Source organism: Lithobates pipiens, unplaced genomic scaffold (genome assembly GCF_037356315.1).
Source record: "Lithobates pipiens isolate NorthernLeopardFrog02 unplaced genomic scaffold, aLitPip1_a1.2 Scaffold_16, whole genome shotgun sequence".
Lineage (NCBI taxonomy): Eukaryota > Metazoa > Chordata > Amphibia > Anura > Ranidae > Lithobates > Lithobates pipiens.
Genome location: NW_027507748.1, coordinates 548635767 through 548648547, shown reverse-complemented (window position 1 = coordinate 548648547; position 12781 = coordinate 548635767).

The following is a 12781-nucleotide window of genomic DNA, read 5'->3' as shown; positions in this document are numbered from 1 at the left end:
CCCATCTAGCCTTAAGTCGGTAGGCGCGGGCGGTCGCCCCAGGCGTGAGCAGGTTGATGTAAAAAAAAGAAATCAGTTTCTTTGGGTCATCACCTAGCACGGCTGTTGCTATCGGAAGTGTTTCGAGCCTGGGGATATGGGAGCCAAACTGAGAGCTAAGGGCATGGCGGAGTTGAAGATACCTAAAAAACATTCTATTAGGGAGGTTGAAGTCAGCTTTGAGGGCCTGGAAGGGTCTGACTGTGCCATTGGTAATAACCTGGGACAGAAAGATAACGCCCCCGGCCAGCCACACAGAGCGGTCGGGGATCGTAGAGAGCTCGGGAAGTAGGGGATTGTCCCAAAGGGGGGTGTGGGAGTGAAACCTAGGGGCCCCAGTAATGGACGCGGCCTGCTGCCAAATCAAACAATGGTGGGACAGCATGTCTCTCATCGGGACGGAAGGTCCCCCGGAGCCACGCATAAGGAGACGGAGTGGGTGTACGACCAGAGTGTAGTGTGGGGAGCATACCAGTGAGGCATAGCGATCTTTGTCAATCTGATTAAAATAGTAGAAATGGGACAGTTGAGAGGCCAGATAATAATAGTACAGGTCTGGTATGGCGGTGCCGCCCAGGTGGGTAGGGCATTTCAGAACACTCCATGAGAGCTTGTGTCGAGACGAACCCCAAACAAACGTGTTTAAGATGGCCTCCAAGGATTTGAAGGTTCTGAGAGGGATGCGTAGGGGAGCGTGCCAAAACACATAGAGCAGCTTGGGGAGGAGGATCATTTTGACCAAGTTTACACGGCCCATCACCCCAAGGGGGAGACGGGACCAAGTCTGGGTTTTTTGCTTGAGCAGGGTGAATAAGGGTTCCACATTTAAAAGGGTGTAGTCAGTCAGCAATCGTGAACATTGCACTCCCAAATATTTCAACTGACTCGCCCTGACCAAGGGCATTGCCGCCTGATCAGCGGACGGGGCACCCAAGTCTAGAGGGAGGATCTGGGACTTGGACCAGTTAATACGTAGTCCAGAGTATTCCCCAAACTGCTCTATCAGTCGCAGGGCCGCTTGCAAAGAGGGACCCGAGTCTTCGAGGTATAATAACATATCGTCAGCGTATAAGCTGAGGGTTTCCGTCAAAAGGCCCGAACGCAGGCCCTTAATTTGCGGGTGAGCACGAATGGCAATGGCCAGCGGCTCAACCGCGAGGGCATACAGGAGGGGGGATAACGGGCAACCCTGGCGAGTACCCCTAGACAGAGGAAAGGGATCCGAGATCCTGCCATTAACCTGGATCCGGGCAGTGGGAGCGCTATATAAAAGCTGAATCCACTTAATGAAGTTAGGGCCAAAGCCAAAGTTAGTCAGGCATTCCCATAAATAACTCCATTCAACGGAGTCAAACGCCTTCGCGGCATCTAGACTCACGACTACCCGGGAGCCGATGTTATTGTGAGTGGCCTGCAGATTCATAAAGAGTCTGCGGAGATTAAAGGCAGTGTTTTTGTTAGGCATGAACCCCGTTTGATCTGGATGTATAAGGCTGAGGACAACTTTATTGAGTCGCAGGGCCAGAATTTTAGCCAGGATTTTTACGTCCAGCTGCAGGAGAGAAATCGGGCGGTACGACTCTGGGTAGCAGGGGTCCTTACCGGGCTTGGGTATAAGGACAACAAGGGCCTCTCCCATGGAGGCGGGAAGGGACATTGTATCAAACATATGGGTGTATAATGTGTGCAGTTCTGGGATTAGCGTGTCTTGAAAATGAGAATAAAATTCCAGAGGCAGCCCGTCCGAGCCAGGCGCCTTGGAGGATGGGAGGGAGGCAAGTGCCTCGGCAATACAGTCAGGGGAGATGGGGGCTTCCAGGAGGGATCGCTGCTCTGGGCTGATAGAGGGGAAATCTATGGAGTGAAGAAATTGGGTGAGGTCAGCGTGCGTGTGACGAGTTGTGGAGGTGTATAGGGTGGAGTAGAACATTCTAAACTCACGTAGAATCAGGTCAGGGTCAGAAATCAGGTCGTCGGCGGCGCCACGGAGCTGAACCACCACCGGGGGGCTGTGGTCCAGCCGGGCCATGTAGGCTAGCAGTTTGCCCGCCCACTCGCCGTGTTCAAACACACGCTGTCTACTAAAGAACAGGCCCTGTTTCGCTTTCTCATAATGAAGGTGGTCGGTCAGTCGGGACTGGAGGCGGAGCTGGGTGGCATGTTCCAGGGAAGGATCCATCACAAACAGTTGCTCAAGGGACTGCAGGCGCTCCTCAGCCTGTGTCAATGCCTGTCTGGAATTAGCCTTGTACCTGTTAATACGAGTGACCAGGAGCAGCCTAGCATGAAGCTTAAATGATTCCCATATTGACCCAGGGGACGCAGATCCCGAGTTTGAACGGAGGAAAAAAACCAGTTCCCTCTGTAAGTCCTCCAGGCCTGGGATAACCGTAAGCCAGAAGGGGTTCAGTCTCCACACACGGGGGGGGACAGTCACAGGCAGCCTCAGCGTCAACCAGTATGGGGAGTGGTCCGACAGCACCCTGGCGTCAAAGCCGACCTCCAATAATTCGGGAAGCAGGGAGGGAGAGAGCAGGGCCATGTCTATACGAGACATAGCGCGGCGGGCGGGAGTGAAGCAAGAAAAGGCCTGTGCAGTTGGATACTTATGTCTCCAGGAGTCTGTCATGGCCAATTCAGCTGCAAATCTACCGAACCTAGTGGTATGAGGGGGGGAAGATGTGCGGTCAGGTGCGCCAAGTCGGTCGAGGCCGGGGTTGATGGTCATGTTGAAATCACCTATCCAGATTACCGGGACTGTAGGGAATTTGGTCATAAAAGTGAGACCCTCGTGCAGGGCCTGAAACTGGAAGGGCGGTGGTATGTAAAACGCCATAATAAGCATCGTCAGGCCGCTCACAGTGGCATGTAAAAATAGAAATCTACCGTGAGGGTCTGAGCATAGGTCATGTAACTGGAACTGCACAGTTTTAGCAATTAAAATGGCTACACCTCGGGAATGGGAAGTGTGAGGGGTGCTGTACATCCAGCCGACCCAAGGCTTTCTAAGCGCCCTTTGGGATTGGCCTGTAAGGTGAGTCTCGACGAGGATCGAGATGTCCACTTTCAGGCGTTTGAGGTGAGTAAGGACGGCTAATCTCTTGGGTTTAGCGCCAAGGCCCCTGACATTCCAGGTTGCAAATTTAAGCGCAGCCATGGAACATGTCGGCACAGATTAAACTAGTGTAGGCCCCCGGCCCAGGAAGTTCGGGCATGCAGGACGCCTGGGCAACCACTGGATCCTCCCTGGCTGGCATCAACAAGAACACATTTGCAGTAAAATTACAGCTGTAAATAACACAATATAAAACACATACAACCAGAAAAACAGTCATAACAATGCCTACTCTGGACCAGCGGGGCAAAACAAAAAAACTGTCACTCGCCGCAGCCGCGGTAGTGACTGCTGGCCAGGGAAACAAAACAATCAAGGGCGCAATTATAACAAACTGCAGAGCAGACAGTGCAGCGGGTTGCAGGGGGTGTAATTTCCAGAGCAAGAGTCAGCAGGTCGTCTGAGAGACCAAATAAAAGCATAGCATGTGGGGCAGACAGGGGAAAAAGGAAAAAAAAGAAGGGGGGGGGGGAAAGAAAAAAAAAGGGGGGGGGAACCCAGGCATGTGGAAGAATGGGCCAAATAGGGGAGACAAGGAGTTCAAGCAGTACATGGTTACCTCCGTGTGCATCAGTAGTAATAAGGAGGGAAGGGAGAGAGGGGAGAGTAAAAAATGGAGCTAAACAAGGGCAAAGGTAGTACGTCCCAGAGCATGTCCCCCCTCACGATCTGCGCCATCACACCGGTGTTCACCATAAAGAAGGCGTCGAAGGGTGCACCAAAACGGCCGTCACCCAAGCCGCAGTACATGGGAGGCTGGCAAAGGAGGGGAAGCAGGAACTGTAAGTCCAGGGCACAGAGAGAGTTCAGCGGCGGCCACCGCAGAGGGCAATCAGCACAGCGTTCTCCAATGCAGGGGGTGGTAGCAGCAAAAATGGAGGCAGTCCATAGGGTCAAAGGAGAAAAAAGAGGGGGGGTATAGCAGAGGAAACAGGGGAGGGCAGGGATCACTCACGGTAGCCAAGGTGGACAGGTAGGCACTACTCAGGGGCTGCAGTGGTCAGCTTTCAAGCAGGGCCTTGCGCCACATCCCGTTCCAACCACGACGAGGCCGCAGCAGGATCTTCAAAGAAATAGGTCTTGCCCTCGCGGGTCACCCGGAGTCTAGCTGGAAACAACATTGCATATGGCAAATGGCGAACTCGCAGTTGGCGCTTGACCTCCGTAAATTGCGCTCGTTTTCGTTGGACCTCCGCCGAGAAATCTGGGAACACTGCCACCGTAACATTGTCAACCGGGATATTTCCACGTTCGCGGGTGAGACGAAGCACCGTGTCCCGGTCTCTGTAGTTAAGTAGCTTGGCAATAAAAGTCTGTGGGGGTGCGCCGGCTGGAGGTGGACGAGCCGCCAGACGATGCGCTCGTTCGATCACGAACGTGGAGGAGAAGGATTCCCTGCCGAAGGTTTTAACGAGGAGGTTTTCCAGGTAAGTGGGAGAGTCGGAGTCCTCCGATCGTTCCGGGAGACCCACGAAACGAAGATTGCAACGTCGAAGTCTATTTTCCATGTCGTCCTGCTTGTGAAGGACGACACTAAGCTGGTGCTGCAAACGTTCGACCGAATGTTGTAGAGGAGGGATGTCCGTCTCCACGTGTTCCACTCTTCGTTCGGCCTCGGACACCCTGTCCCTCAGCTTCTGCAGGTCATGCCGAATATGGGAGATATCCATCTTAACCTCCTCTATCTTGGTAGTGAGGGCGGTTTGGCAGGAGGAGACGGCCTCAAGGATCTTGGCGGTGTCCCAGTAATGGTTTAACCCTTAAAGAATGTGGGTTTGCAACCAGTATATCCACCCAGGGCTGGGACAAGAGGTGGGCAGGAGGGACAGCTGCCCTGGGCACAATGGTTTACTGTAGGGATGGGGGCACTTTCCTTCTGTTACAAGGCTGACTGGAGTAGTGACAATGGCATTACAGGAGCGGCAAGGAGAGGGAAGAGCTGGGACATGGTCTAGGCTGTGTACTCACTCCCCCTCCTCCTTCCTCCACAGTGCAGCACTCAAGAAGGCGGTGGCAATCACAGATACACAGGAGTTGCACTAGCAAGAAGGAGGAGAGGTCCCCACCGCCGAGTGGAGAAGTGTCCAGGAGAAAGCTGGGACTGGAGGAAAGAGCTGGTGTTCTATCGAATAGTGCTCTCTGTCGAAAAATGCCTCCGCTGGGCTGCGCATGTGCAGTATGGAATGGCACTCTAGCTGATTTCCCGATCAGCTGTTGTGACGGTGTGAAGATGAATGCGCAGATCATAGGAGTATTCGACAATCTGATAAGTGCCAAGGGATAATGTTATTGTCAGATTCTTACTCGCTATTGCGGGGCGGGTTGTGGGTGTCTTCAAGGGCAGGTTTTGTGTGTGTTTTAAGCCGCCCTTAGACACAGCCAAAACACGCTGTTTATCACACTGAACTCGCTGTGCGACAGACAAAAAACACAGCGTTCAATACAGGCAAATCCCGCCCCGCAACAGCGAGGCCGAATCTGCCATGTAAGTTCTCCCTCCACTGTTTACATAGCTTCGGATAATGCTCTGACGGTGTGCGCATGCGCTGTGTCGATGTCACACCAGCTGATCAACATATCAGCTGGAGTGAAGTTTGTTACTGTGCATGCGCAGACCCATTGGAGGCATTTTTCAATGGGGGGGGGGGGCATTTCTCCATAGAACACCGGGAATGGAGGAGAGAGCTATCAACACAAGCATGTACCCAGTGTTAAAACTGAGCTGCACAGTGATTTTGACAAGTGAGAGACTACCAGGCGTAAGATCCCCTAAGCTTGCACATCATGAATGGAGGGCGCAGTTTGGCATCTTTGCCCTAGGCGTTGGATCACCTTGTCCTGGCACCGGATCCACCAAATCTCACGTTTCAAAAGCATTCAGCATCTATTTCCATCTGTATCTCTAGAAAGCACCCTTTCAATGTCAAAAAGTGTAAAAGAAGACGTCATTCCAGCATGAATGTCTCTAAAGTGCCTAAAAACATTTGAGACATTCTTAGCATTGATGTTCATGCTGTCACAGTAATGCTCCCCAATACGGGTGTGTAGGTGTGGTGCAACCCACGTATTGTAAAGCACAAGTCATGCATTGCATCTGATATACAACATACGGTTAGAAAAATAGGGAGGGCGCACCGCCCTTGCGCATTACCAAAGATAGATTTTATTTAGGTAAAGACGAGAGTCATACTCACAAACGTTAAAGAGAAGGCTTAACATTGCTCCCAGACTGGCTATTAGGAGGAACCAGGTGGTAACCAGAGGAACCAGATGGTATCGCAAACGACTTACGTGTTACGAGGGAGTACCCTTTTCATCAGAGCCTCAGCGAAAGTGCAGGAGACTGTTTTGTGTTGTATACAACATACGGTAGCTTGAGCCACAGTTTATATACTGCTTAATAGCATGTTTCTCCCTGGTGGTACATGATGTAACATTTTTGCTGATGTTATGTATAGGGCAATATTTACATGTGCTAGTGCCACAAGGAAGAGATCCCAGATATGATAATCAGGTCCCCTTTCTGTGGCTAAAACTGAAATAACTGGGGGAAAGCACACAGACCAAAGTTGGGGCTCTGAGACTAGAATAACAACAGCCCTATGATACAGGGGTGTCAAATTGGCAGCCCTCCAGCTGTTGCGGAACTACAAGTCCCATCATGCCTCTGACTGTGGAAGTCATGCTTTTAACTGTCAGCCTTGCAATGCCTGAGGGACTTGTAGTCCTGCTACAGCTGGAGGGCCACCAGCTTGACACCTGTGGATAGAGTGTAATTTGCTTGTCTGAAAAAAGATAGGGAGACTTGTTGATAATGTTCACTACCTGTTTATATTTAATCTAGTAAGTGGTTACACAAGTAGCACATATATCATTTTCTGTCTCAGTTTAGATGCTACATTGCAGCCGCTGCTCAATAGGTATGACCTCTGTTTACTGGAGGCAATGATAAAACCCCTCTATATATACCAATCAGGATATCCTCTTTGTTTGAGTCTTTTTTGTAACCACTTGAAGACCGAGACTTTTCTGGCACTTTTTGTTAAAATCAGTATTTTTTGCTAGAAAATTACTTATAACCCCCAAACATTATACACTATATTGCCAAAAGTATTGGGGTGCCTGCCTGTACATGCGCATGAAGTTTAATGGCATCCCAGTCTTAGTCCGAAAGGGGTCAATATTGAGTTAGCCCACCCTTTGCAGCTATAACAGCTTCAACTCTTCTGAGAAGGTTGCCCACCATGTTTAAGAGTGTGTTTATGGGAATGTTTGACCATTCTTCCAGAAACGCATTTGTGAGATCAGGCAGGAGGAGAAGGCCTGGCTCGCAGTCTCCACTCTAGTTCATCCCAAAGGTGTTCTGTCGGGTTGTGGTCAAGTCAAGTTTCTCCACCCCAAACTTGCTCATCCATGTCCCCCCTTCTGTCTGGTATGTGTCTTAAGGGGAACCCCCCACGCCATTTTTTTGGCATGGGGGGTTCCCCCCAAGATCCTCACCAGACCCTTATCTGAGCATGCAGCCCAGAAGTTTAGGAAAGGGGGGGCGCCCCCCCTCCTGGACCATACCAGGCCACATGCCCTATGCAATAATATTTGTGTGTTTGCCATAGCACTATGCAGGACAAATTTAAGCAGACTATGTATGTATTGGGCCATTCAGACTCCCTGTTTTGGAGCATCATAAATAGCATATATATATATATATATATATATATATATATATATATATATATATATATATATATTAATATGTAGGGCAGCTATGATTCCAAAGCCACTCTGTACAGATTAATGCCACGTACACACGACCGGACTTTCTGGCAGACTAGGTTCGCCGGTCTTCCCGATGGACTTTCGGCAGAGTACCGTCAGACTTTGCGGATGAACAGACTTGGCCACACACGAACAGACTAAGTTCGTTCGAAAATGTCCCTTCATTTTGAATGTGATGACGTAAGACATAAGAAGGGACTAAAAAAGATTCAATAGCCAGTAGCTAATAGCTTCCCTTGCGTCATATTTGGTCCATCGGACCAGCATACAGAAGAATGGTTTTCCCGATAGGAATTGAGTCCATCGGACAGATTTGAAACATGTTCTATTTCTAGGTATGTTTTTTTTTTTTTTTTAACGAAAAACGATCGGATTAGCCCACACATGATCGGATTTTCCGACAGACTGATTCTGTGGGACCTAGTCTGCCGGAAAGTCCCGTTGTGTGTACGCAGCATTAGAAATATTTAAGGGCCCATTCACACTTCAGGCTGGGTTCACACTTAATTCACATGCGGCTCACCGCAGGGGTCCGGTACATACCTGTTCCCCCGTTTCAGGGATTAATCAGGCCCGAATTTTTGCCTGAATTCCGACCTGCAACGGAGCCAAAGATGCACAGGACTCCTGTGCAATTCTCTCCGCAGCCGCCACAGACATGTGTGAACCAGTTCCATTGAGATCCGGGCACACTCTTCTGTCTTGCGAATTGGTATATGTATCAATCATTGGCATGGCCCTTAATCAAAAGCATGTGAACCATATACAAATAGCATGCCAACAAATGAGGTGCATCTACAAACTTTTTTTGAATGGTCCAATATCTCAACGTCAACCTGGGCCAGGTGCGTGCGCATGCACATGGCTATCCAGAGACACGATAAGAAGCGTCACTTAGCGCGGAGTTAGCGTGACCAGCAGGGTAAACCTGCTGTGGACAGTTGAACGTAGTCAGCGTGAGAGGTAGGGTTACAGTGCAATGAAGCAACAAGTGAACATCAAGTTCTGTGACAAACTGGGGAAAACCGTTACAACTGGATGAGCCATGTTCGAGTCAGCCGTCGACAAGCAGAACTCCAGACATGATCGAACGATTGCAACAAATGTGAGCACGAGATCGACGACTGACTCTACGATTGATGGTGGAGGAATTGGACATTAGCAAGGACATGATGCACACCATAGTCCGCGAAGATTTGGGTAAGCGGAAGATCTGTTCCCTGTTTGTGCAGCACAGGCTGACAAACTAACAGAAAGCAAAATGGATGGAAACCCCTGGAGATTTCATTACCATGTGTGACCAGGATCCCTCCTGCGCCTACTCACTGTGCAATCAGTGTGCGCCAATTCTTGGCTCAGCGCGGTGTACCTGTTCTCGATCCTCCACCGTACTCCCCTAATCTAGCACCTGCAGACATTTCCCCACCTTAAAAGCGTCATGAAAGGCACATGTTTTGCGGACGTGGTGACAATCCAGTAATGTGTGACAGCGGTTCTGCGATCAATTCCCAAAGAGGCCTTTGCTGCCGGTTTCCAGAAGCTTTATGGACATTGCCAAAAGTGTGTTGTAAAAGATGCCGATTATTTTGAAGGGCCCATAAAGGAAATTTGTTTGTATCTTGTGCTTTGTTTGTTTTCGGATACCATTCACCAAACTTTTTAAACACACCTCGTAAAATTAAAGAGTATCAAGGTTAGAAACTAGCTATCGGCCACAAGCTTTCAGCTAGTGACACCTACAGGTAAACATATATATACACATGTTGTGTGTAGACTAGCATATGCAAAGGCAAAGCTTTTTGTTTCTAATAATTTTAGATAGAGTTTAGACCCTCTGACATTTTTTTATTGGGCTGTCTGTGTCTTTGCTGGGGCTCCTTTCTTTGTCCTAAAGACCAATGTCTCAAAGATAGAAAATAAGGGGGTGCGATGGGATAAATAGGGACAAATGGTGCACTGCATCAAAAAAAGATGGTAAATGGGGACAAAACTTCTGGTAACAACTGCCTAAAATGGGAAGTCCCCTCACTTTGGTGAGAATTTCTATCACCCCCTGTTGTGTCTTCTGGACAGGAAGTGAATGTAAATCTCCCCAGCAGTACACAGACATCAAAACTTGATTTCAGTGGATTTTTTACCCTTTTCTACACATTTTTGATGTAACCCTAAATGATACTAGAGGGCTCATCTTCTCTGTGAGTTAAAATTAAGTCCCTCTCCCACTTGGTGCTAAGTTACATGCCTTTCCATTTAAATTTCAAATGTCTATACTGCCCATTGAATTTTTGACATTTTACAGTTATGCCGCGTACACACGGTTGACGAAATGAATCCGTTGGATATTCCAATCGTGCATGGGCTCCAGCGGACTTTTTTTCCCCAAAAGTCAGACAGACCAACAAATAAAACATATTTAAAACATATTTAAAATCATATTTAAAATCCGACGGACTTGAGTCTGGTCAAAAAATCCATTCGTCTGTATGCTAGTCTGACAGATGAAAACCGATGCTAGGGCAGCTACTGGCTACTGGCTATAAACTTCCTTATTCTAGTCCGGTCGTACGTCAACACATTCAAATCCGTAAGACTTTGGTGTGCTTGTGTGTGGCCAAGTCTGTTTGTTCCGTAAGTCTGTCGGAACTCCGCCGAAAGTCCTTCGGGAGGACCGTCGGACCTAGTCTGTCGAAAAGTCTGGTCGTGTGTTTGCGGCATTAGTTGGCAAAAGGTAGGGCTTAGTATCAAAATCAAAGAACCCATGAACATCTAGGCTTTGGATCAAATGGGTTCCATATGGGTAGGGATTGATTGAAAATAGGTATTAGCAAGTACTATAAGGTGCCCTCATTTTAGCACTCTTTTAACCCGCCAGCTAAACTGATTCACTGAAGTCAGGTTAATTAAATGTAGATTCTGTTTGGTTGTGAGGAGCTAGTAAGCCTGTGTTGGCTTGTGATGTCCTTAACCTTTGAGAGAACAAATATAAATTGCAGAAAATTAAATATGTAAGATAAAAAGTTAGTTGTAAATATATACATAGTAGTTGAAAATTCATGGGACAGAAGGAATCTTCCTAGTCACTATTTGAATATAGAATTTAAGATTTTTCATAAAAACAGCAGTTCTTGCTTTGAGAGAAAAGAACATAATTTATGTGGTTGTTATGCAATGAAGCCTAAATATAAAAATGGGCATAAGCACAGCTTATGTTGCCCTAGTAATTGAGCCTTTGAGAGCGTTGAGCCCCTCTTTCCCCTTTATTAAAGGATTAAACTCCTTAGGGCCCTTTCACACTGTTTTGTTAAATAAATGCAGTAAAAACGCATGTGATTTTGATGCGTTTTCTGGTTGCCTGACTCTAATCATCGACCTGTGAAACATTGACATGTAACTCAAAAAGTGCACCAAAATTTGCAACCAAGGTCCCCAATTTTCTACCTGTATGACTTGACAGTCCACGTGACTGTTGGTCCCAGTTGAGGGTAACGTTTGTTTGGCCACTGAGGCTGCATTGCCTACCACTTATAAAATGCTGCATAATCCCTATTTAGAGATCCCACCCACTCACACTCGTGAACCACCATGACCAGTAACACTGTTAACCACTTCAGTTCCGGACCAATAAACACCTTAAGGACCAGAGGTCTTTTTGCAATTTCGCACTGCGCTGCTTTAACTGGTAATTGCGCGGTCATGCAATATTGCACCCAAACGAAATTTGCGTCCTTTTCTTCCCACAAATAGAGCTTTCTTTTGATGGTATTTGATTGCCTCTGCGATTTTTTTTTTTTGCGATATAAATGAAAAAAGAGCGAAAATTTTGAAAAAAAAAGATATTTTCTTCTTTTTGTTATAAGAAAAATCGAATAAACTAAATTTTAGTCATACATTGAGGGCAAAATTTATTCAGCCACATGTCTTTAGTAAAAAAAATGTCAATAAGCGTATATTTTTTGGTTTGCGCAAAAGTTATAGCGTCTACAAACTAGAGTACATTTTCTGGAATTTACACAGCTTTTAATTTATGACTGCCGATCTCATTTCTTGAGGTGCTAAAATGGCAGGGCAGTACAAATCCCCCCCAAATGACCCCATTTTGGAAAGTAGACACCCCAAGGAAATTGCTGATGGGTATGTTGAGCCCATTGAATATTTATTTTTTTTGTCCTAAGGGATTGAATAATGACAAAAAAAAAAAAAAAAAATTTTTTTTACAAAAAGTTGTCACTAAATGATATATTGCTCACACATGCCATGGTTATATGTGAAATGACACCCCAAAATACATTCTGCTGCTTCTCCCGAGTACGGGGATACCACATGTGTGGGACTTTTTGGGAGTCTAGTCGCGCACGGCACCCCGAAAACCAATCACCACCTTCAGGATTTCTAAGGGTGCAAATTTTTGATTTAACTCCTCACTACCTATCACAGTTTCGAAGGCCATAAAATGCCAAAATAGCACAAAACCCCCCCAAATGACCCCATTTTGGAAAGTAGACACCCCAAGCTATTTACTGAGAGGCATGTTGAGTCCATGGAATATTTTATATTTTGCCAAAAGTTGCGGGAATATTACAAACTTTTTTTTTTTTGCACAAAGTTGTCACTAAATGATATATTGCTCACACATGCTATGGGCAGAAGTCAAATTACACCCCAAAATAAATTCTGCTGCTTCTCCCGAGTACGGGGATACCACATGTGGGGGACTTTTTGGGAGCCTAGTTAACTAGCTACCTAGCGACACTAGCGACACTGATGCAGCGTTCAGAAAAATTATCGCTTAGTGACACTGGCAAAAGGGGGTGAAAGGGTTAACTAGCGGAAATCAGGGGGTTAAAACCATTA